The following is a 25,921-nucleotide window of genomic DNA, read 5'->3' on the forward strand; positions in this document are numbered from 1 at the left end:
ATTTGCTATTTGTATGTCCGCTTTGGAGAAAAGTCTCTTCAGGTCCTCTGCCCATTTTTCAAATGGGTTGTTTGGTTTTTTGTTTTTGTTGTTGAGGTGCATGAGTTCCTTGTACATTTTGGATATTATCCCCTTATTGGAGGCACTGTTTGCAAAAATCTTCTCCCAATCAGTTGGTTACCTCTTTATTTTGATGATGGTTTCTTTTGCTGTGCAGAAGCTTTTATGTTTGATATAGTCCCATTCATTTATTTTAGCTTTTACTTCACTTGCCTTTGGATTAAAATTCATGAAATGCTCTTTGAGCCCAAGGTCCATATGTTTAGTACCTATGTTTTCTTCTATGCAGTTTATTGTGTCAGGTCTTATGCTTAAGTCTTTGATCCATTTTGAATTAACTTTAGTACATGGTGACAAATAGCAGTCCAGTTTCATTCTTTTGCACGTGGCTATCCAATTCTCCCAGCACCATTTATTGAAGAGGCTGTCTTTCCTCCATTGTATGTTTTTCGCTTCTTTGTCAAAAATTATCTGTCCATATTCATGTAGTTTTATTTCTGGGTTCTCAATTCTGTTCCATTGGTCTATGTGTCTGTTTTTCTGCCAATACCATGCTTTTTGATTATTGTTGCCTTGTAGTACAAGCTAAAGTCAGGAAGTGTGATACCTCCAGTATTGTTCTTTTTTCTTAAGATTGCTTTGGCTATTCAGGGTCTTTCGTGGTTCCAAACAAATGTGATGATTTTTTGTTGTATTTAAAAAATGCCATTGGGTTTTTGATGGGGATTGCCTTAAATTTTTATATTGCTTTGGGTAATATGGCCATTTTAACTATGTTGATTCTTCCAATCCATGAGCATGGAATGTCTTTCCATTTCTTTGTGTCTTCAATTTCTTCTCAAAAAGTCTTATGGTTTTCAGCATATGGGTCTTTCACACCGTTGGTTAAATTTATTCCTAGATATTTTATTCTTTTTGCTGCAATTTCAAAAAGAATTGTTTTTATTATTTCTTTTTGTGAGATTTCATTGTTAGTATATAGGAATGCAATGGACTTTGATACGTTGATTTTGTACCAGGCAACTTTACAGTATTCCTTGATTAATTCTAACAGATTTTTGGAGGAGTCTTTAGGGTTTTCTATATATAGCATCATGTAATCTGCAAAGAGTGACAATTTAACTTTTTCATTCCCAATTTTGATGCCTTTTATTTCTTTCTCTTGCCTGATTGCTCTGGCAAGGACTTCCAATACTATGTTGAAAAGTAGAGGTGGTAGGGGACAGCCCTTTTGTGTTCCTGAACGCAGAACAAAGTGCTTCAGTTTTTCACTGTTAATTATGAGATTAACTGAGAGTTTGTCATATATGGCCTTTATTATTTTAAGGCATTTTCCTTCTTTACCTATTTTATTAAGTGTTTTAATCATAAATGGATGTTGTATCTTGTCAAATGGTTTTTCTGCATCAGTTGATATAATCATATGATTTTTGTCCTTTATTTTGTTTATGTGATGTATCACATTGATGGATTTGCGGATGTTGAACCATCCTTGTGCTCCGGGTATGAACCCCACTTATTCGTGATAAATAATCTTTTTAATGCACTGTTGCTTTCGATTTGCTAAAATTTTGTTTAGGACTTTTGCATCTGTATTCATCAGAGATACTGGTCTGTACTTTTCTTTTTTATGTGTTGTCCTTAACAGGTTTTGGTATCAGGGTAATGTTGTCCTTATAAAATCAGTTAGGGAGAACTGTCTCTTCTCAATTTTTTCGAAGAGTTTGAGCAGGATTGGTATTAGAGCCTCTTTGAAGGTTAGGTAGAATTCATTGGTGAAGCCATCTGGACCCGTACTTTTGCTTTCAAGAAGGTTTTGGATGATTGATTCAATTACGTTACTGGTGATCAGTCCGTTTAGATTTTCCAAATTTTCATGGTTCAGCCTAGCAAGGCCATATGTTTTTAAGAAATTGTCTATTTCTTCTAGGTTATTGAATTTGGTGGCATATGGTCCTTCATACTATTCTTTGATGATCCTTTGTATTTCTGTGACATTCGTGATAACTTCCCCTTTTTCATTTCTGATTTTGTTTATTAGTGTCTTATCTCTTTTTATCTTAGTGAGTCTAGCCAAAGGTTTGTCAATTTTGTTACCCTTTTCAAAGAACCAGCTCTTTGTCGCATTAATTTTTTCTATTCAGTTTTTGTTTTCTATTTCATTTAGTTCTCCTCTGATTTTTATTATTTCCTTTCTTCTGCTGACCTTGGGTTTCATGTGTTTTTCTTTTTCTAGTTCTTTAAGGTGTAACATGAGGTTATTTGTTTGGGATTTTTCTTGTTTCTTCAGATAGGCCTGTAATGATACAAATTTCCCTCTTTAAACTGCTTTCGCTACAACCCAAAAATTTTGGTAGAATGTATTTTCATTCTGAGTTTTTTCTATGTATCTTTTGATCTCTCCTCTAATTTCTTCTTTGACCCGATTATTCTTTAAAAGTATGTTGTTTAATCTCTATGTATTTGTGGTTTTCCCTGCTTTCTTTTTGCAGTTGATACCCAATTTCAAAGCCTTGTGATCAGGGACTATGTTTGGTATTTTTTCAATCTTCTTAAATTTGCTGAGGCTAGTTTTATGTCCCAATATATGGTCTATCCTTGAGAATATTCCATGTGCACTAGGAAAAAAAAGTATACTCTGGTGTTTTAGGGTGAAGTGCTCTGTAAATGTCAGTTATGTCCTTTTCATCTAATGTCGTTTAGGGGTGATATTTCTTTGGTTTCTCTTTGGATGATCTATCCATAGCTGTCAATGATGTATTTAGATCCCCTACTATAATTGTTTGGTTAATCTTTCCGTTCAGTTTTGTTAGTAGGTGCTTGCTATATTTTGGTGCTGCCTGATTGTGGGCATAAATATTGATGACTGTTGTGTCTTCTTGTTGTATAGGCCCCTTTACCATTATGAAGTGTCCATGTTTGTCTCTTGTTACCTTTTTCACCCTGAAGTCTGTTTCTTCTGGTATCAGTATAGCTACACATGATTTTCTCTCGATAGGATTTGCTTGGAATGTCAATTTCCACCCTTTCACTTTGAGTCTATGCTTGTCCTTGTAGCTGAGATGTGTCTCTTGGAGACAGCATATGGTTGGGTTTAGTTTTTTGATCCAAACTGCTACTCTGTGCCTTTTTATTGGTGAGTTCACTCCACTTACATTTAGGGTGATTATTGATATGTGAGGATTTCCTGTCATTCTATCTTTAGTTTTCTGTTAAGGCTGTGTCTCCATTGGTTTTTTTTTTTTTTGGGTTTTTTTTTTTTTTTTGCCGTTTTGTTGTTGTCTATTATTTCTGTATGGTGGTATTCTGTGATTTTTCCCTTTGTTTCTTCTTTTATTAGGTTATATCTTTCAGTTCTAGATTTTTTTTTTGAGTGGTTACCATTAAATTTATGTAAAAGAAAGTTTGAAATTTCGAGTATTCCATTTTCTTCAGCACGTTTACTTTCTCCATTCCCATATTCTGGTTCAAGCCGTTACTCTTTCCCTTTTTATGTTTTGGTTGCCACAAATTGTCCCTGTTGATGGTACTCGAATAGCCTCCTTTTTGTTTCTTGTAGTGCAGGTCGTGTATTAGAAAATTCCCTCAGCTTCTCTTTGTCTGGAAAGTACTTTATTCCTCCTTCATAACTAAAGGATGTCTTTGCTGGGTATATTATTCTTGGCTCATAGTTTCTCTCTTTTAATAGTTTGAATATTTGGTTCTACTCCCTCCTGGCTTGTAGAGATTCCATTGAGAAATCTGATGATAATCTAATGGGCTTTCCTTTGTAGGATACCGTCTTCTTTTCCCTGGCTGCCTTGAGGATTCTTTCTTTGTCATTGATTTTTGACAGCTTCAATACAATGTGGTTTGGAGAAGGCCTGTTGGGGTTGCGGTAATTAGGTGTTCTATTTGCTTCTTGGATTCGAGGATCCAGTTCTTTCCACAAGTTTGGGAAGTTCTCATAGACTATTTGTTTGAATATACTCCCTGTTCCCGTCTCCCTTTCTTCCCGTTCTGGTATGCCCATTTATCTTATAATGCTCTTTGTGATGGAGTCAGAAAGTTCTTGTAGAATTATTTCATTTCTTTTAAGTTTCAAGTCTCTTTCTTCTTCCGCCCATGTCATTTCCAAGTTTCTATCTTCAATGTCACTGATTCTTTCCTACGACCTAGGCTTGCTATTTCATTTTTCATTTCTTCTATTGAGTTCTTAATCTCCAAAAATTCTGTTTGGTTCTTTTTCAAAATATAAATCTCTTTGGTAAAATGTTCATGTTGTTCTTTGATTGTGTTTCTGAGTTCATTAAACTGCCTTTCTGTGTTTTCTTGCATCTCGTTGAGTTTTTTCAGAATGGCAATGTTGAATTCTCTTTCACTTAAGTTACATATTTCCATATTTTTAGGTTCATTTTCTGGCGACTTTTCACTTTCTTTCTGAGCTGTCTTATTGCCTTGGTTATTCATAGCAATTAATGATTTATTATTTTTCTTCCTAGACATCTACAGGAGTGGATTCTGCAACAGGTTGACAGGAAGAGGTCTTTTGTTTTCCAGTACATGTTGGTAGAATGCTTTATTTTCTCTCCAACTGCAGAATTTTTTTCTCTCTCACACTGTAGTGCTATGTTTTCTCTGCACTATTCCAGCCTCTCACACAATGGGGGGATTTGCTGCAAGTCAGGTTTCTCCTCTGTTAACAGTTCGCCTGGGTCATCGGGCATTGTGTCCTTGTGGGGATGTGGAGAGCTTTTGAAGTTCCAAAGCTCTTCCTTCAGCAGATTCAGAGCCTGTGTGTTTCAGCAGTTCTGTTTACTCCTGCAGGGATCCGCCCAGATAGGCCGAGACAGGGGCGGGGTGGGTTGTGATAGGTAGCCCTGAGCAATGGCAGCGACCACCACCACAGCCTGTCCTTCCACAGCACAGCTCCCTCCCTTTTGCTGGAACTGGTTGAGCTGTGAATCTGTGTCTGTGGACCACAGTTGTGAGAACTGTAAATATTCTGTTCTTTTGATCTGACACTGTTACTGTTCCGCTTCTAGCACTGGGTTGGTGGTGGTGAGACGATCTCTGGAAGGGTAGGGAGGGGGCAGCTAGTCTCAGTACCTAAGGCTTCCATTCTCTGCTCAGCAGTGAGGGCTTAAACCCCCATTTTCAACTTTCTTCCCTCAGTCTTTGCTCCAAGTTCTCTGTTGTGAGCGTTGGGTTCCGCCGTGTTATATGCTATCCCCTCAGCCCTGTGTGCCATAAACAGAGCCCTAACAGTCCTAGTTCTTCCCTTTTCTGCAGCTGCGGTAGTTCCGGGATGCAGCGAGCTTGGAGCATCGAGCTAGGTCTGCGTCCTGCACCCACGGTGTCCCGTCTCCGCACTTCTCCCTTTCCTCCTCCCCTTCTTGTGCAATTTGCCCATCTTTAGGTGAGTTCAGTAGTGAGCCTCTTCCTCTTGACTGTATGCTGTGCAGAGAGTCCTTTGTGGAGTTATAGTTGTTCAATTTGTTGTAAATCCCAGTGGAGATTTTCCAGAGACTCACCTCACCCTGCCAGTTTGATGACGTCACTCCAGTTTGGCTAATTTCTAATGATCATCCTCAAGTTCACTGATTCTTTCCTCAGCTGTGTCAAGTCTTTTGACGAACCTGCTGAAGACATTCTTTATCTGTTATCTTGTTTTTTGTTTGTTTGTTTGTTTGTTTTGTTTCTTTTCTTTCTTTAGTAAAATATTTAAGATTTATTTCAACAGAATGTTCAGCATCCTATATTAATAAAAATATCAGCAAATAGTATTGCATCTTGGTCTGCAAATGATGTTCTCTACAATGGTCTTATGTTTTAAGAAATACCACAAAGGGGACACTGGTTGAAGTTTATCTCTGACACATTTTTAAAAAAACAGTTAGCAGCTTTATCATAAATCTGATTTAAGGTAGTTGTGTTTTCAGTAATATTTAGAACAATACAGCACTTGGTATGAATATTCATATTTACACACTGTACTAAAACATAATTGTGTAACATTTTAAACTAGCTGCAATTTTCAGTAGCTCTGTTCACCAACCATATAGCAGAATTGTAATGTTCTCCTAAGCCATCTGCATGTCTCATACATACAAGTATTAATGTATTTTTGGATATACTTCTTCAACTATAATAGGAGGAGAATATGCCAATATTATCTCTTTCGGTGTTTGTGATATATGAGACAGGTCTCTTAGCTCAAGCTGACCTCCCTATGCAGCTGTATTTGTAATATCATTGCAGTATTTTCCAAACTCTTCTGGAATATGTGTATCTCCTATATTAGAGTTTGTTAAAAATGGCAGAAAGTCGATAGGAATGGCAGCAGCGGAGCACACTTTTTGAGTTCTCCTCCAGATCTTATCACAAACGGGACATACAACCCATCAAAGGACTCTCTCCTCATCACGCAGAACACCTAAGAGACTCGTGCAAGGATTACTTGCAGGTGGGCAAATTGGGCAAGCAGGGAAAGAGGGAAGGAAGCGAAGTGGAGACGTGGCCCGCCTCTGCACCTGTGGGGACGGGGTCCACATCTGTGGCGGTGAAAACGTGGTCCGCATCTGTGGCTGTGGGGATGCGGACCGCACCTTCCGCTGTGGAAAAGCAGCCGGCATCTGCGGCATTGGAAACACGACCCGCATTTGTGGCGGTGTATATGCGACTGGCATCTGTAGCTACAGAGACGCAGGAGATCCCAGGATGGAACAGAGAACACAAAAGCCAGGAGGTGGGCTCTTTCCCTGCATCCCACAGCTGATCTCTCCCACCGAGGGGGCAGCATATCCAGCATTTGAGGCAATAACCTCAGCTGATACCTCAAGTTGGGCCCTAGGCCGGACAAAGGACACAAACTCCATAACTGGGCCCCACTCCCTGCTCTTCCAATCCTACCCCCACCCTTCCAGAAACTTAAACTGGCCCCTGAACTGAAGTAGTGTCAGATTACAGAGCAGCCTTAGTGCTCAGGCTCTGGGAAGACTGGCAGGCAGCTCTGACCCAGGGAACAGGCTGAGAAGAGTGATTTTTGCTGGGCTAGGAGAGAAGAGACTCCTCCACCCCCAGCCACAACTTTTTCTGGCCTGCAGAAAAGTGTGACATGGCTGGGCTTGGAGAGAGAAGACCCCTCCATCCCTAGCCCCCACCCTTTCTGGTCTGCCTAGGGCGAGGCAATTACAACTGCAAAGGCACTCCCAGGGGTCATCAGTAAGAGGCAGATGCAGCTCCCAGCTTTCAGCAGCTCAGAAATCTCCCGCCCTCCACACACACACACGCGCGCACACACACACACACACACACACACACACACACGGAACAAGTGCCCTAAGACTCAGGAGAACTGGACACAGTGCTGGTGGTGCTACTCTCAGTGTGCCTATGTGCAGGCAAGGGCAGAAACTGCACTGACTTTGTAAAAACTACCATGCAGACCCCTCAGCCCTATGCATCTAAATCTGCAGTCCCAACGTCACACTGGGAACCAGGTGACCGGCTCTGCCTGCACAATATGCACGGGACTCTTTGGTACAGCAGAGGACAACCTGGAGATTACTTGGTGGGCTTAAGCCAAGACTGGCGCTGCTTTTTGTTTTGTTTTGTCTTTATATCTTTGATATCTTTGCCTGTGTTGAGTGTGGATTATCGGTTGTTTTTACATGTGAATGTATTTTGTTTTTTCTTTGTTGTTGTTGTTGTTGGGCTTGGCGATTTGCTTTGTTCTGAAATTGTCGTACCAGGGCCCAGCTTAGGAGGCACAAGATTCAACATACCCAGAGGCCAGCTCCAGACGAGACCAGAGTACTACTGTGCTTGACCTACAAGTGACACAACCAGAGGGGATTCTTTACAGGCACAACAGCCGTAGAGACCAAACCACATTTAAGTGGTCAATCCTCACGCAGCAGAACACCCTGCGGTGGGCAGAGCCAAGTCTCACAACTAGTAAGCCTAGGAGTTAACCCCACCTATTCACAAGAGAAAAGCAATTAAAGATCTTCTTTAACAGGACAATATACACAAAACAAGAGTTACCTTCGGAGCACACACAGAGTTGAAGAAGGAAGTAGTGCAAGTCAAATATAAAGGACACATACTACATAACGTAACCCAGCAAGAACTAAGAACTCCAGGGGATCTGCCTAATACATGGAAGCAAACACAGTCAGCCAGAGTGGGGAAACAAAGAAACATGTCCCAAATAAAAGAACAGAAGAAACCTCCAGAAATGGAACCAAATGAAACAGAGGTAGCAAACCTATCAGAGACAGAGTTCAGAACACTGATGATAAGTTGTTTAAGGAGCTTAGAGACGACATCAAGAAGGATGTAGAAATGATAACGAACAACCAGTTAGAAATAAAGAACACAATTACCGAAATAAAGAACTCACTTGAAGAAATGAACCGCAGATTAGATGAAGCAGAGGATAGAATCAGCGACTTAGAAGACAAGTTAGCAGAGATCACTCAAACAAAACAACAGAGAGAAAAAAGAATAAAAAACAATGAAGATGGTTTAAGAGACCTCTGGGATAACGTCAAGTGCAACAACCTGCGCATCATAGGACTACCAGAAGGTGAAGAGAGGAAGCAAGAAGGGATTGAGAACATATTTGAAGTAATAATGTCCGAAAACTTCCCTAACCTGAGGAAGGAAACCAACATACAAGCCCAGGAAGTGCAGAGAGTTCCAACCAGGATAAACCCAAGCAGGTCCAAACCAAGAAACATTATAGTTAAAATGGCAAAGGTTAAAGACAAAGAGAGAATCCTAAAAGCAGCAAGAGAAAGACAGAGGGTTACATACAAGGGAATTCCCATAACACTGTCAAATGACTTTTCTACAAAAACATTGCAGGCCAGGAGGGAGTGACAGGAGATACTCAAAGTGATGGAAAACAAAGACCTCCAACTTAGATTGATTTATCCAGCAAGGCTATCATTTAAAGTAGATGGAGAGATAAATAGCTTCCCAGAAAAGAATAAGCTAAAGGAATTTATTACCACCACGCCAGCATTGCAAGAAATACTAAAAGGACTTCTGTAAATAAAAGAAAGATGAAAACAATCTAACTACAAATTTAAAAATGGCAATAACTATGTACCTATCAATAATCACTTTAAATGTAAATGGATTAAATGTTCCAATCAAGAGACATAGGGTGGCTGAGTGGATAAGAAAGCAAGATCCTTGTATATGCTGTATACAAGAGACTCACCTCAGATCAAAAGACACACACAGGCTGAAAGTGAAAGGCTGGAGTAAGATATTACATGCAAATGGAAATGAGAAAACAGCTGGAGTTGCAATATTTATATCTGACAAAATAGACTTTAAAATGAAGAACATATTAAAAGACAAAGATGGGCACTATATAATAATAAAGGGATCAATCCGACAACAGGACATAACCCTAGTAAACATCTATGCACCCAACATAGGAGCACCTAAATATATAAAACAGATATTGACTGACATAAAGACAGAGATCAACAGTAACACTATCATAGTAGGGGACTTCAACACACCTCTGACAACAAGGGATAGGTCTTCCAGACAGAAAATCAGTATGGAAACAACAGCCTTAAATGATACATTGGACTACTTGGATTAAATAGATATTTTCAGAGCATTTCACCCCAATGCTGCAAAATACACGTTCTTCTCAAGCCCACAAAACAAGTCTTGATAAATTTAACAAAATTGAAATCATGCCAATTGTCTTCTCTGACCACAGTGCTATGAAACTAGAAATGAACTACAAGAAACAAACTGGAAGACACACAACTTCATTGAGGCTGAATAACATGTTACTAAGTAATGAATGGGTCAAGCAGGAGATCAAGGAAGAAATCAAAAGATATCTCGAGGCAAACGAATATGAAAACACGACGACCCAAAATCTGTGGGAGGTTGCAAAAGCAGTCCTAAGAGGGAAATTCATAGCATTGCAGGCCTACCTAAAGAAACAAGAAACATCACTAATCAACTGTTTATCTTCACACTTAAGGGATCTGGAAAAAGAACAGCAAAATAAGCCCAAAGGGAGTACAAGAAAGAAGATAATAAATATCAGAGCGGAAATAAATTAAATAGACACCAGAAAAACAATACAAAAGATCAATGAATCCAAGAGTTGGTTCTTAGAGAAGATAAACACAATTGACAAACCTTTAGCCAGACTCATTAAAAAAAAGAGAGAGAGCACCCAAATTAATAAAATCAGAAATGAAAGAGGAGAAGTGACATCAGAAACCACAGAAATACAAAAAATTTTAAGAAATTACTATGAGCAACTATACGCCAACAAATTTGACAATCTGGAAGAAATGGACAATTTTCTAGAGGCGTACAACCTTCCAAGGCTAACTCAAGAAGAAACAGAAAACCTGAATAGACTGATTACTACCAGGGAAATTGAATCAGCAATCAACAATCTCCCAACAAACAAAAGCTCTGGACCAGATGACTTTACAGACGAATTTTACAAAACGTTCAAAAAAGATTTATCACCTATTCTCCTCAAGCTCTTCCAAAAAATCCAGAAAGAGGGAAGACTCCCAAACACTTTTTACGAAGCCACTATGACCCTGATCTCAAAATCAGACAAAGACACCACAAAAAAAGAAAACTACAGGCCGATATCGCTAATGAACATAGACGCAAAAATCCTCAACAAAATATTAGCGAACAGAATTCAGCAATACATTAAAAGATCATACGCCATGATCAAGTGGGATTCATCCCTGGTATGCAAGGGTGGTTCAACATCCGCAAATCAATTAATGTGATACACCACATTAACAAAATGAAACATAAAAATCACATGATCATATCAATAGACGCAGAAAAAGCATGTGATAAAATTCAGCAGCCATTCATGATAAAAACCCTTAAGAAAGTGGGAATAGAGGGATCATATCTCAACATAATAAAGGCCATATATGATAAACCCACAGCTAACATCATACTCAATGGGGAAAAGCTAAAACTATTCCCCTTAAGATCAGGAACAAGGCAAGGTTGCCCACTTTCTCCACTTCTATTCAACATAGTGCTGGAAGTTCTAGCCACAATCAGACAAGAAAAAGAAATAAAAGGCATCCAAATCGGTAAGGAGGAAGTAAAATTGTCATCATATACAGATGATATGATACTATATAGAGAGATCCCTAAAAACTCCACCAAGAAACTATTAGAGCTGATAGCTGAATTTAGTAAAGTAGCAGGATACAAAATTAATATTCAGAAATCAGTTGCATTTGTATATACCAATAATAAAACATCAGAGGTAGAAATTAAAAAAGCAATCCCATTTACAATTGCTTCAAAGACTACAAAATACCTGGGAATAAAGTTAACCAAAGAAGTAAAAGATCTGTACTCAGAAAATTGTAAGACACTGTAGAAAGAAATGAAAGAAGATACAAATAGATGGAAACACATACCATGTTCATGGATAGGAAGAATTAATATAGTTAAAATGTCCATACTGCCAAAGGCAATATACATATTCAACGCAATTCCTATCAAACTACCAACAACATTTTTCACAGAAATAGAACATATAATCCTAAAATTTATATGGGACCATAAAAGACCCCAGATAGCCTCAGCAATCTTGAGAAATAAGAACAAAGTGGGAGGTATAACGATACCTGACATCAAATTATACTACAAGGCTACAGTGATCAAAACAGCATGGTACTGGCATAAAAACAGACACATAGATCAATGGAACAGAATAGAGAGTCTAGAAATAAATCCATGCCTCTATGGCCATTTAATCTACGACAATGGAAGCAAGAATGTACGGTGGGGTAAAGACAGTCTATTCAATAAATGGTGCTGGGAAACCTGGACAGAGACATGCAAAAAAATGAAGCTGGACCACCGCCTTACACTATATACAAAAATAAATTCAAAATGGTTTAAAGACTTAAATGTAAAATATGAAACCATAAAATTCCTAGAAGAAAATATAGGAAGAAACTTCACAGACATTACCTGGAGTAATATTTTTATTGATATATCCCCTCGTGCAAGGCAAGTAAGAGAAAAAATAAACGTGGGATTACATCACACTAAAAAGATTTTTCACAGCAAAGAAAACCATCAATAAAACAAAAAGGGAGTATACTGAATGGGAAAAGATATTTGCCAATGATATATCTGATAAGGGGTTAATATCACAAATTTATAAAAAACTCACTCAACTCCACTCCAAAAAAACAAACAACCCAATTAAAAAATGGGCAGAGGACATGAAAAGACATTTTTCTAAAAAGGACATACAGATGGCAAACAGACTTATGAAGAAATGCTCAACCTCACTAACCACCAGAGAAATGCAAATAAAAACCACAATAAGATACCACCTCACCCCAGTCAAAATGGCTATCATCAATAAATCAACAAACAACAAGTGCTGGGGTGGATGTGGAGAAAAGGGAACGCTTGTGCACTGCTGGTGGGATTGCAGATTGGTGCAGCCACTATTGAAAACAGTATGGAGGTATCTAAAAATCTGAAAGTGGAATTACCTTATGATCCAGCAATTCCACTCGTAGGTATCTATTGGAGAAATCCAAAACTCTAATTCAAAAATCTTTATGCACTCCTATGTTTATTGCAGCATTATACACAGTAGCCAAGACATGGAAACAACGAAAATGCCCATCAGTAAATGAGTGGGTTAAGAAACTATGGTACATTTATACAATGGAGTATTGCACAGCCATAAAGAAGAAAGAAATCTTACCATTTGCAACCACATCGATGGACCTAGAGAACATTATGTTAAGTGAAATAAGTTAGACAGAGAAAGACAGATACCATATGATCTCACTTATATGCGGAATCTAAAGAAAAGAATAAATGAATGAACTAATCAGAAACAGTTTTGGAGACATAGAGGAAAAACTGAGGGTTGCTAGAGGGGCGGGGGGGTGGGGATAAGGGGGAAGGTCAGGGGATTAGAAAACAGTCGGTAACCACAAGATGTCCACGGGGTTTTGAAAATTAATTTGGGGAACATAATGAATAATGTTGTAAAGATTTTGTAGGGTATCCGATGGATACGTGTCCCATTTGGGAGACCACCTCAGGGATGATGTAGATGCCTGATCACTGCACTGTACACCTGAAGCTGAACAATAATGTATGCCAGCTATAATTTTATATGTATATACATATGTGTGTGTGTGTGTGTGTGTGTGTGTGTGTGTGTGTGTATGTATATACTTACAAGAAGCAGAGTACAGCATTAGGAATAGAGACAGTGGAAATGTAATGGCTTTGTGCGATGTCAGAGGGATAGTGGAAGGAGGGAGGGGGGTTCACACAGTGTGAGGGATATAAATGATAAACATCTAAGTATTACTTTGACTTGTGCGCCTGAAATTAATAAAAAAATAAAATAAAATAAAAATGGCAGAAAGTCTTCCACATGGCTGTGCATATATTCAGCCATTTGACTTCTTTGTTTTTCCTTTTTAAAATTTTTCAATTATAGTTGACATCCAATATTATTTTATATTAGTTTTAGTTGTACAACATAGTGGTTAGACATATTTTATGAATTGATCTCCACAGTTAGTCTGGTACACACCTGGTGCTATACGTAGTTACTATATTATTGACTGTATTTTCTATGCTGTACTTTACATTCCTGTGACCTTTTTGTAACTACTAATTTGTACTTCTTGATCCCTTCACCTTTTTTACCCAGCCCCCCCCACATCCCTCTCATCTGGTCAAAGGGCATTCCTCTTCTTTCAGTTGGTCTTCAGTGTCTCTATACATACAATGGCCATCAGATGGAATCTGTTTGATTTCCAAGTGTCTAGCTGCCAATATTTGAGCAAGTTTTTCACTTGCTACATGTGTAGCTCCATGTAGGTTCTCAACTTCAGCTTCAGCTATCCTTTCTTTCCACTTCTTTTCTAATGTACCTTTTTTGTCTTTACTCTCCCTTAGTAGTCAGCTTCAGTTGCTCCAGTTTCTATGTTTCTGTTCCGTTTCTGATTCCAACTCAGCAACATCATCAGTGAGTTGCTGCCTCCTCTTTTTGTCATTCTTGGAAATAGCATTCTTCATATCTTGAATTTTGGCTTGCAACTCCTTCTCTTTGCGAGACCTTCTCACCAGCTGCTCCTTCTCATCAAGCCCCTCTATCAAGGCTGTCTCAATGACCAGCAGGTAGCCCAGCACTGATGATGGAACAATCCTACACCATTGGCTGGCAGGCATCTCCCATCCCTCAACCCTCACTTGGGCGGTATGGGGGATCATTGGTCAGGTTGGGACCCAGTCCCACCTTCAAGGTGGTACTGGATTTAGGCCATGTCCATTGGAAGGAGGAGACAAGAGAATGGAATGCTGCATGCATGCACCCTCCCTTGACAGCCTCCCCTCTGAAAGGGGCGCAGCATGGGGACAGGCAACAGGAAGATGTGCCGGGATGTGGCTTGGCTTGCTGAAGTTTGCAGGTAATTGACTAGTTGGTTAGAGCCCCTTGAGCAATAATAAAGCTGCACGCTAGTCCTGAAGTGAGGCATGCAGAGATGATTCTCTGTTGTATTGTTTTTTCTTGCTTTTTTGTGACTCTTAATTTTTTGCTTGATAATTGAACAGCATGTGTAGGATAGAACAAACTAAATAGCATGTATATCTGGAAATGAGGTGATTTTATCAGGAAATGAAGTGGATGTGGTTTTTGCTCTTGCTGTCATTATTCTCAGTGTCCCCACCAACTTCAAATTCCTCTAGTTACCTTGTGCTTACGGTAAGTCCTACATTTCTGCAGTGTTTTTTCAATGTTTGTACTACACCTGTAGCTTTAGCCTTTCCCTGTGATCCTACCCCTCAGAGAAGGTGTCTCTCCATATTTTTACTTGAAACATGATGCTGGTGCTGGGGCTCAGGGGAGGACATTCGCTGTTGTCTTTGCTTTAGCTTCTGTCATTCATGGGCATTGTGTCCCTGGTTCTCCTGAGGAGAGCTTTCTCAGTGACCCTGCCCTTCCCCAGTGGTAGAGGGGTTTTGTTTGTTTGTTTTTATTTTTGTTTTCTATTGCTTTTCTATAGCCACAATGGGTCTTCATCTGTGCCTTGAAGATGAAAAGGTTTGCTGTTTTTCCCCTACCAGCTTAGGCTTTTGTTTCTATAGAGAAGAGAGTGATCTGGGCAGAGATTCATGTTTTTTCCACATGGAAACCACTCTCCTCCCCCAGGCCTATACCATGAGGTAGTCTTTCTCCTGTCCTGCTCTCAATTTATTTTTTTAATTTTATGTATTTATTTATTCATTCATTTGTTTGTTTGTTTGTTTTGTGAGCAGCCAGAGATATCTGTGGAGAAGAACCTACAGGTAGGTTTGAACATGCCATAGTCCACAGATCTCAGAGTTTCTATACTCAGAGTTTCTATGCTAGCTAATACTCAGCCTTCAGCAACTTGTTAAAAAAGTGTATCTGAAATTTTCCTGCTTGTATAGCAGCATATTATCCTTCCATGTTACTCCCCAAGTTACCAGTGCTCATGTCCCATCTGTTTTTGGAAGTACCTGTCTTTCCTTATATTTCAGGCCAGTTTGTTGCTCTGCGAGCTTGCCTCTCTGATAGGTTTACAGAAATTAATGATTTTGTATATCAACCAGTTTTTGTTGTTGCTGTTAGAGTGGGACTGATGCTCTTTCCAACTTCCTATGTACCAAATGTAAGCCAGAAAACCCTGCTACAATGTTTTTATTAGAATAATAAGATATAGCAAGACCTAAAATTTGTGGACAGAATGTGAAAATCACAGAAAGCAGAGCAAACATAGCTATAACAGACAGACCACATTTGGACAGGTTAGGAAATTAGAAGGAAAAGAAGATAGAGAAATTAAGAAACTTTTGGTTATAAAGTATAAATGCTTTAAACCTTGGTGGTTTAAAAACGATGACATAGCACCCGAAACTAATATAATTTTTTTTTAAATGATGACATAGCTAATAATAATCATGAATGAGATAAAATGTCAGTATGCTAATTTTCGTAGCTTGGAATCAATAAATTTCAACAAAATGAAAATAGGTAGTTAAAAATACAAAAGCGTTTTAATGTCAATGTAGTACAGTTGGTTTTTTGTTGTTGTTTTTTTTACTTTAAAGGAATCTTTTAAAATTTATCTTGCTGTGAAGAAGTATTGATCTGGTATTCAGCATTTTTTCAGTTTAAGTTCAGTTTCTTTGTCTATTAAATTCACTGAAATTAATATTTTATTTAAAATAATATCATATGATCTTTTTGTAGTAAAATTATTTATTTTAGCTTTCCATTTGATGAATACACATAGAGAACAAAGTGCTCCAGATTGTGTTTTCTCAAATGTTAGCACTGGTAGGATTCAAGGTAATTGGTAATTTGTTTATATCTTACTTGTATTTTTTACTGTTGCTTAAATAGTTGTAAGTGAACATGTATTACTTTTATCTAAATAAAGTCTGTGCTAAGAATCAGTGAAATGCATTTTGAGTAAAAATTAAACACTGATTGCTTCTTAGAGTTGAAAAACCGAATCTGCCACAAAACTCAGTAAGATGGCAACATGAAATACATTTAATACACTGTTAATTACCTAATAACATGCTATTATTTCCCTTTCTTAAACCAGGAATTTCTGACAGTTTTATAAAATGGAATTTCACAGTTTTAAAGAGACCTGAGTATCCTTTACTAGCAGTACTTCTAATTGATTCTAAGTAAATATCTTTGTAGTTTCTAATAACACAGGGTTTCTCAACCTCTGCACAATTGACATTTAAGCTAAATGATAATTCTTTCTTGTGGGAAACTGTCCTGTGCTTTGTAGGATGTTTAGAACATCTCTAACCTCTACCCTCTAGATGCCAATAGAAATCTTCCCACCTAAAAGATGTGACAATCAAGTATGTCCTCAGACATTGCCGATAGCACTGGGGTCAAATTCCATCCTGGTTGAGGACCACTGTAATAACAGCACTTTGGAGGAACTATTCATTTTTTTCATAGCTTTAATAATTAATGAAACGCTATGGGATTCTGTCTCACTGACCCTATCATCAGCCATAACTAAGGGAGAACTTCAGTAAGCTCTTTCCCAAAATCTTCCTCTGACCTTATTACCTGAATCATTATTCTTTTCAGTTACTATTATAGCTTGCTGTTTTATCCTTTATTTCCCCCAATATAAGAACTCATAAGTCAAGAATGGTTTTATATATCATATACATATCACCTAGCCTGTACCTTACACATTATATGAGTTCAATAAATGTTTAGAGATTTAATTCAACTTATTCTTATTGAGAAAAGCATTGTACTAAGCCTTGAATAATATACAAATATGGAAAAGGCTAGTCTGCTCCTTCAAAAAACATATTAGTAACAGGGCTAAAATAAATATATAAAAAATAATAGGAAGGAGAATATCCCCGAAGCTATATAGGAAGATACAAACAAATGCCAGTGGTAAGAGAGATCAGAAAGGTTTCAAGGATGTGGTGGCTTTTGAAATGGACCTGAAGGATGACTATTAGGCAGGTTTGGGGAGATTAAAGGTTAGGAAAGGGTTTTTATAGGCATAGTTTAAGGGAAGGATTGAGGAGTGAGGAACAAATTTTTGGAGATAAAAGCATAAAGTATGTTCTGGAAATAGCATGAAATTTTGATCATATAAAACCCATTAGATCTTTCTTGATGAAGTCATGTTCTATTTTTAACTTCTGCCTAACAAAATATCCTTGTCATCAAAGAGATCAATGATGTTTTAGGTAAGGGATATGTATTAATTTGCTAGAAGTTTATTAGTATAGTAAATGTTTAGAAAAATGATATTAAGGCTAAAGGACTCTTATACGGCTTCAATTTTTATCTTATAAAATAAAATTTATTTAAAGTTATCCTTTATGATTTTATACAGTTTTTCTTTCTGTTTATTCCATTTTAAATTATCACAATACTATGATATATATTTACTAAATATTTTCCATCATTGTAATATGAGTTTGCTGCATCCAAGTGGCAGTAGAGAGTTACATGGCTCTGAAGTGTAGATGAATTTGGGAGTAGAAAAGAGCTGTTAGATTTCAGTTCCCCTTTTTCTCATAGGAACAGCAACAACAACAACAAAACTTTCTATTCAATACAAGTACTTAAAATTCCATTAGGTAGAGCACACAGTAACCCAAAGTAAGCTTTGGGTGCAAATAGAAATGAATGAGAAACTTATGCTTTTAGGTATAGTCCCTTGGAATGGTTCTTAAAGTGAAATCCAAAGACCGTTAGGAGTCCCTGAGACCTTTCTGGGGGTCCGTGAGGACAGAACTGTTTCTATAATACTAAAATGTTATTTTCATCATACACTTTGTTGATATTTGCACAATGCTGCAAAAGCAATGATGAGTAAAACTGCTAGTGCCTTAGCATGAATTAAAAGCACAGGTACTAAACTCTTGTAACAGTCATTTATATTCTTCACCACAATGCATTCATAGGGGGGAAAAGCCAGTTTCATTTAATGTCCTTGAGGAAGCAATAACAATTATTAATTTTATCAGATCTAGACCCTTGAATATATATCTCTTTAATAATCTACACAACAGAGTGGAAAGTTGGCAGAAAGCCCTTCTTCCTATACTAAGTATGATAGTTGTCTCCAAAAAAAGCACTTTCAAGATTTTTGAATTATGAGAATTCCCTGGCCGCTTTTTTCATGGAACACCACTTTTACTTAAAAGAACTACTGACAAACTACGAGTATTCTGACTTGGGGATTTGGCAGACATTTTTTATTTTTCAAAAATAAATGAAATGAGTCTCTCACTTCAAAGACAACTGGCAGTATTCATTGCCAATAACAAAATGTAAGCTCTCCAGTGAAAATTAGAATTTTGGATTTTTAAAAAATTTCTCAGTTTTTATTTCTGATGGGTAAATCTGGATAACTATAATCTACATAAACAAAAGCACTTGGGTTTCTCAATTCTTGAGTGTAAAGATGTCGTGAGGCCAAAATGTTTGAGTATTGCTGGTCTACCGTTTTAATTACCTTGTAGGCTACCTTGTTAAGAAGCAGTCAATTTTCTTTCATAATTGTTTGTCATTTATGTTCCACCTACCACCTCTTATTTTATGTTAATCCTGAGCTGTTCATTAAGTACAACTCAACCAGCTTAGATGGATTTGCAGACTTACAGGTCCCAGTTTCTTTATTTTCTTTCTGTGCTTTTTCTCTCTTAAAATATTCCTCAGATGACAGGAACAGCTTGATATTTTCTTTTGTTTCCTTCTTTGCAAAATAAACACTTTAATTTCCTTCATACTTCTCTTTATTAAGCCATTTATACTGTTTATTGGATATATTTTTAATATCTTTATCAATTTGTAACTTTTTCTAGATCTCTCACAAACTGTTACAGATTTGAGCTTTATGGCAATTAGGAGTTTTAAGTTATAAAATTGAATTAAGGCACAGCACCCATAGATATAACTCACTTTAACTTACTAGTTAGGACTTAAAATGTGTCATTACATTTCCTACCAGCAGCTTTTTCTTAAATACTTTTCACTAACTGAGCACTTCCTCTCTTAAGAAAAGATGACACTGGTTACTAACAGCCTCACTAGGTATAGTAAAATATATAACATTAAATAGGTATCCCTGTAATGTATGCTGTACTTTTAAGAGGTCTCTAGACATATAAGAGATACTTAGTAAAGTCTGTTGAATACATAAACAAACAAACAAGAGAACAGGAGCGTGTCTGAGTATCATGATCAGGATATTGAGAAGATTCAAAACCATACAATATAAAGAATTGTTGGAAAAATAGGGTGTTTATGTGCCTAGAGAAAGGACAGCTCATGAGAAGGCTAAACACTATTTTTAAATATTTGAAGAGCATCTATGGTAATGGATAACTTCTTCTCTACCCACCTAAGCAATAGAACTATAGCCACTGGGTAAAAGTAACAGAAAGATTTCATTTTGGTATAAAAACTACCTGTCTCTCAGACTTATGAGATAATGTATATAAACATAGTTCATAAACACTAAAGAGTTGTTGAAATATAAGGAATTATGTTTAAGATAAGTTAGAATGATTTATTATAGTCTGAGGTAAAATTTCAACATAAAATGTTGACTGTGCATGGGGTCCCATCAGTGAAATTCAAATGTGATTATAAAAATTCAAATAAATATTTATCTACTCTTGGATGTTTATAGATTTAATTACATGGAAATCATAAACAAAAATTCTGGCTTTGGATAATAGATGTATAAGTGGGAATTGGCATTGACTTACTTAACTGTTTTTCATTGACTAGAGACATTCCCAGTGTGAAATCAGTCTTTATATACAGAGCCACAGTCGTTACCCATGATTGAAAAAAATGTTTAAAACCTCTGAAAATAAAAAATGTTTTCATAATTAATTTTAGTGGTAAAACCTGACCTAACTTGAACTAGTTTGATAGCAAAACCTAAGAATGTGAGGTGCTAATTATTATATTTATTATCCCATTTAGTGTGATATGTTTCACTGCAGAAATATTCATGTGTTTGATTACAGGTCAATACCCCAGATCCCAATGGAGATGTTATGTAATATATACTATATGTATACATCTTGTCTTTCTAAAATCTGAAAAATTCTGAAATTCAAAAAATATCTGCGCTGTTACCCCCCAAGCATTTCAGATAATGTACTATAATAACATTTACATCGTCCCCATCTTTCTTTGCATTCCCAGTGAATATCTAGCTGGTTTAAAAATAAGTAAAGACTACGTGGTATACAAGGAAATATAGGAGATAAGGACAAAGCTATACACTGTATCACAATAACTTTGTTGTTTAAAACAATCAATTTCTTACCCAAAATATTTTGGTACTTTCGGTTTGTTCTTGTTCATTTATTTTGCCAAAGTTATATTAAGTGGATATTTATATATGGAATTTTGATATTAACTTTGCTGACTGCATGTAATCTTTGAGTTTACTCCAGCGAGTTATCGAGTTATCTATTTTTAGGGACCAGTCAATCTGCATAAGTGAAACAAAATGGCAAATATGTGTATTAAAATTATACTGAACTTGACACTCCAAAATATAAGGTAGTATAGCTTTTAAAATATAGCAACATTTTACTGGTACAATAAAGTGAAAACTCCTAGGCAAACCGTTCTTTATTCTGATAAGCCCATCAGGAGGTAGACGTTAGTGCTCTTTATCTAACTCATAGCTAATGACAAATAGTTTTCATTCAAGATAGATGTCATTGGTCAAGGATGTAGCAGACATCTATGTACTTCAAATTTTGAGTCTTTTCCATTACTAGCAGCCTATTTTCAGAAGCTTGTTCAAGGATGCTTTTGTACTGTCTACACCATATTCAAAGTCCATTACTCTGATTTCTACTCTTCTGTCTCTTCAGAGAATAATTCCTCTAGTACTTTTCTCAGGAGTTCAATAAAGGAATTGAGTGTTTTACCCTAAAATGTGACAGTTCACTCAGCAATTTTAAAGATCACTGTTGTTTGAAAACAGTATCTTTAATGATTTTTTAAAAATATATCAAACTGATTCAAAAGAGATATGGTACTATTAATCAAATTGGAAATTGTGATCTTTGGAATGAATGGGGCTGAAATCAGGCACTTGGATCACTAAATTGCTACTTAGTGATAGTTGTCTTTTGACTTCTCTTTTGTCTTTTTATTCTCCCAAGACTTCTTTTTCCTGTTTTCTTCCTCATTGCTTCATGTAGTCTTTATTTTGTTACTAATTATTTTAACCTTTTAAATTCCTCCTAACCCCCCCACCCTGTGCCTACTTGTCTCTTAAATTAATCCTGTGCTATTTCAGCTATTCCTCTACTCATTAATTTATTTGCATAACTTGTTCTCTATTTTTTCACCTGAATCTTGACCCTTCTGATTTTCTTTACATTCTTTTGAGTGAGAATTAAATGGGTTAATTAAAACAATACCTGACATATTATAAGCATTATATAATTTTTAGTTAGTGTTACCATTTAATAACATGCTTAAAAGTTCTACACTCAAAAATTAAAATTTAAAAATCTATATTCAGTATTACATATCATGAAATGTCATGTAATTTCCTTAAGAAATTGAATAGATATACTTTTCAAATTAAGCTCTGATATAACATTCTCTTTTATATATACATGGATTATACTCTTACATGTTATTCAAAAATTATTTCTTCCTTTGACATATATTTTAGTGCCAGAAAATTTTTGAGCAGCTATCTTGTTTCATATTTGGCCCTTCTAAAATGTCCTTAGTCTCTTCTACATTTTACTGCAAAATGATATACATGGGCTATCCAAAACATATCCCATGGATCATTAGCTTTGATAAATAATTTGCTTCTTATATCTGTTTGCTTGCCTAGCTTCTCAATTTAGATATTTTTACTAATAACAGTTATGGGATGATTTCTATAAACTAGACATACTGTAACAAGACATTATGTTGGGAAGAACTCTGTCTTTTAAAATGGTTTTATATTCATTTTTTTGTATCCAAAACAATTATCAAATGCTAATCAACCACACTACTTTTTAACTGTTCATAGATTTTTAAAACATGCTCATTTGGGGGATAGAAGTTAAACAGACAATACTTCCTCAAAGTCTGTATTTCAAATATTACAACTTAATTTTTATTTGATACATACACATAGACAGTTACAATAATATGAAAATATTTGGCTATTTACGTACATCTGTATGGATTATCTATCTATCTTTACTATTTTTTTTAGTATAGTCAATTAACTTGAGGACTAGGTTTTTCATCTTTATTATGTCTAATGTAGCATTGTTTTTCTTGAGATTTGGGACTCAGAATTGCCCCATATAAATTTATCATTTGAAAATAATACTCTTAACTCTAAGAGCATTAATGATGCAACAGTACTTTTCTTGGTCTCCTGGCAACAGTACCCATGGTGTTGTGGCCAGTGTAGTGCAGAGAATGTGGGGAGATCAGTTGATGGGGCACTCTGGCGAAGGAAGCTAGTCTTAGGAGTAGGAGTGCTGTTAAATTTTAAAAAGTGCACTACCAAAAGACATGGTGAGAAATCCCATAGTAAAGGAGTTTTGATACTTTTTCTTTTAGTTTCAACTATGAACAGACATCACAATTGACATAGAAATTATATTAGAAACATTGAGCTAAAATGTATATAATGAATTTCTTAGAGAATAGTTCTTTTATTAATAATTCTGTCTATAATTATAGTTGTAAAATTGAACTCAGTTTATGTACTAAAAATGCATCAGTAATTATTTTAATATTTTACTTTCTGTGCTAAGTCAACAGTGATAAATGAGAGACATAATATAACTGATGTGTTGATGTGTTAATGTATTATCATGAATTATGTTTATTCACAACTCCAGGATAAGAGAATTACAAAATCCCCAGATTAATTAATATATTGATATCTCAGTAAATAGCCTTGTATTAAATGATTTTCAAAATTTAACTTAAGACATTTATAAAGTGAAGTATTAAAGTAAAATTCTGTACCTGTTTATTAGCTATCAAGTATGTTTAACTACTACATATCAGTGAAAGAAAGTTATAGCCAGGTAATCTAATATGTTTATATTTTTTTTCTATAATCCTGAACTTCCTTTCAAGATTTTATTTCTTTCTATTAAGCACTCATCAGTTACCTCTTTTAAAGTATAGGGTCTAGGTACCTTAAAAGTGAATTTTATTTTTATGACAATAGAATAATTTAATGAAAAGATTAGAAACAATTGGGTTAGTATAATTAATACTAATAAAAATTTAGTGGATTTTATTAAGGCAATTCTATTTTAAACTATCAAGGACTGAATTTTGAAATTGTTTCTTTAAAGAAACAATTTGGCTGCTTTTCTTGTGAGAAGTGGCAATGGGATAAATGGAAGGTATGAGATATGGGGAAAATCATAAGGACCTAAATATTTTTAGCAAAACCCAGAGCAGAAAGTATTGAAGTGAGGGAGGAAACTCTTCATGATAGTGTTAAGGAAAAAAGACACTAGGAAAGCAAACCACTTGTTTAAAAAAAAACTGCCTTCTGGGCATGAATTTAAGTTTGTGTTTATGTTGTCAATAATTGAAGTGTGGGGAGGAGGAGGAATTATTCGTGCCTCTGTATGGGGGGGTGGGGGGATGGTGGGGAGAGGTAGGAAAGACACAGGCCAGAGAGTATTTATGTGTGTGTGTGCAGGTGCACGCGCTGGCGCACGTGTGGTGGGAGGTTGGGGGGGGGGGTGGGTAGGAAAGGCACAAGCCAGAGAATATTTATGGGGATGAGAGAAAATTGTTTTTCTGTATGAGAAGGGAGGAAAGGTCATATTACTCCACCGGAGAAAGTTCAGCACTAAAGGAAAAAAGAAAGTGGTGGAGAGATTGCCGGCCTGGGGTAGATGGAACACATACGACTCAATACTACGGACCACCTTAAATTGTGTGACGACAGGTTGCCATGGAAATGATTTATGCTACCAGGGGGATGAGCCTGGGAGGAAGGGAAGTCTGTGGAGTGGGCGAGTGGGACTATAGGGGAATGTTGAGGGAAGTCAGTTCAGCACCCAGTTGCCTTTGGACAGCAGCGGCTTCGCAGCCCTGGCAGCTGTTGCAAGTGCTTGTTGTTCTCTGCCTTCTTTGCTTTCTTCCTTAATTTCTTTCTTTGCTTTCTTCTCCCCTATTCCTTACTATTTATTTTAATTTATGCATTTATCTTTCTTTCTTTCTCTCTCTGACCACCCCGCCCCTTTTCCTGTGTGCTTACCAATAGGCTCCCTCCAGAGCCTCACTCTAGGGGCACATCCCCTCCCCTTTCCAGTAGCTCCCTGCCTGGACGGATTCGAAGAGAGCAGCAATTGGTAAAGTGAGTTCGTATGGCTGATAGGGTGCGGTGAGGGGAAGAGGGGAAGAGATGCTAACAAATATATATATATATATATATATATATATATACACACACAAATATATACATGTGTATATATACATATATATACATATATGTACATATATATACATATATGTACATGTATATTTACACATATATACATGTACATATATATACATATATACATATACATATAGATATATGTATATGTATATCTATATATCTATATATGTATATGTGTGTGTGTGTATATATATATATATATATATATATATATATATATATATATATTTTTTTTTTTTTTTTTTAAGCTGAGACTTTTTCCTGGAGCATTCTGGTGAGTTTCTACTTTCCTGCTTCTTCAGATAGTATTCATGAATTATGTGGAAGGTGTATATGCTGGTGGCTATAATTCTAGTGTCCCCTTCATTCCCCAGAGAATCCTGGATCCCTTGCGGGTTGACAGGGTTATCCACAAAGGGATAACAAATCCGGAATGACTTGCAGAATGCTTACCTGTTTACTGGGTTTAATATGAGAGTCATGATAAGCTGAACAGGGTCCAGTGCAGAGGGGATGGAGCTTTGGTCTCACTAGGTAGCTTTACCCTCCCAGCTTGCCTAGAAGCCTGTTGCACGTCAGAGTCTTCTCAACAATATCTCCACCAAGTCAGTCCCTCCAATGTGAACTAGAGTTCTCTCTGGCCAACGCCCCTTTCTGAGGTTGACCGCAGTTTGGAGAGGCAGCAGCTCTTTGCATTAGGTACATCAGAAGCAAAAGAATCTTGACTTGGCTATTGAATCCTATAGCTATCAACCTATAACAGCCACTGTAAGGAGCAGAGGGAAAGAGGAAGGAGGTGGTACTGCTGCGAGCTCTCACACTTCCCACTGTAA

At 36.6% G+C, this 25,921-nt stretch overlaps 2 pseudogenes; both read right to left on the bottom strand.

The window, feature by feature from the left end:
• Positions 1-6,063: 6,063 nt before the first annotated feature.
• On the bottom strand, positions 6,064-13,798 carry LOC109437980 (deubiquitinase OTUD6B pseudogene; annotated as a pseudogene).
• A 5-nt stretch (positions 13,799-13,803) lies between these two features.
• On the bottom strand, positions 13,804-14,307 carry LOC141569577 (deubiquitinase OTUD6B pseudogene; annotated as a pseudogene).
• Positions 14,308-25,921: the final 11,614 nt, after the last annotated feature.

This window comes from Rhinolophus sinicus, chromosome 18 (genome assembly GCF_057876585.1).
Source record: "Rhinolophus sinicus isolate RSI-liver-muscle chromosome 18, RSI-T2T, whole genome shotgun sequence".
In the NCBI taxonomy this organism is placed as follows: domain Eukaryota; kingdom Metazoa; phylum Chordata; class Mammalia; order Chiroptera; family Rhinolophidae; genus Rhinolophus; species Rhinolophus sinicus.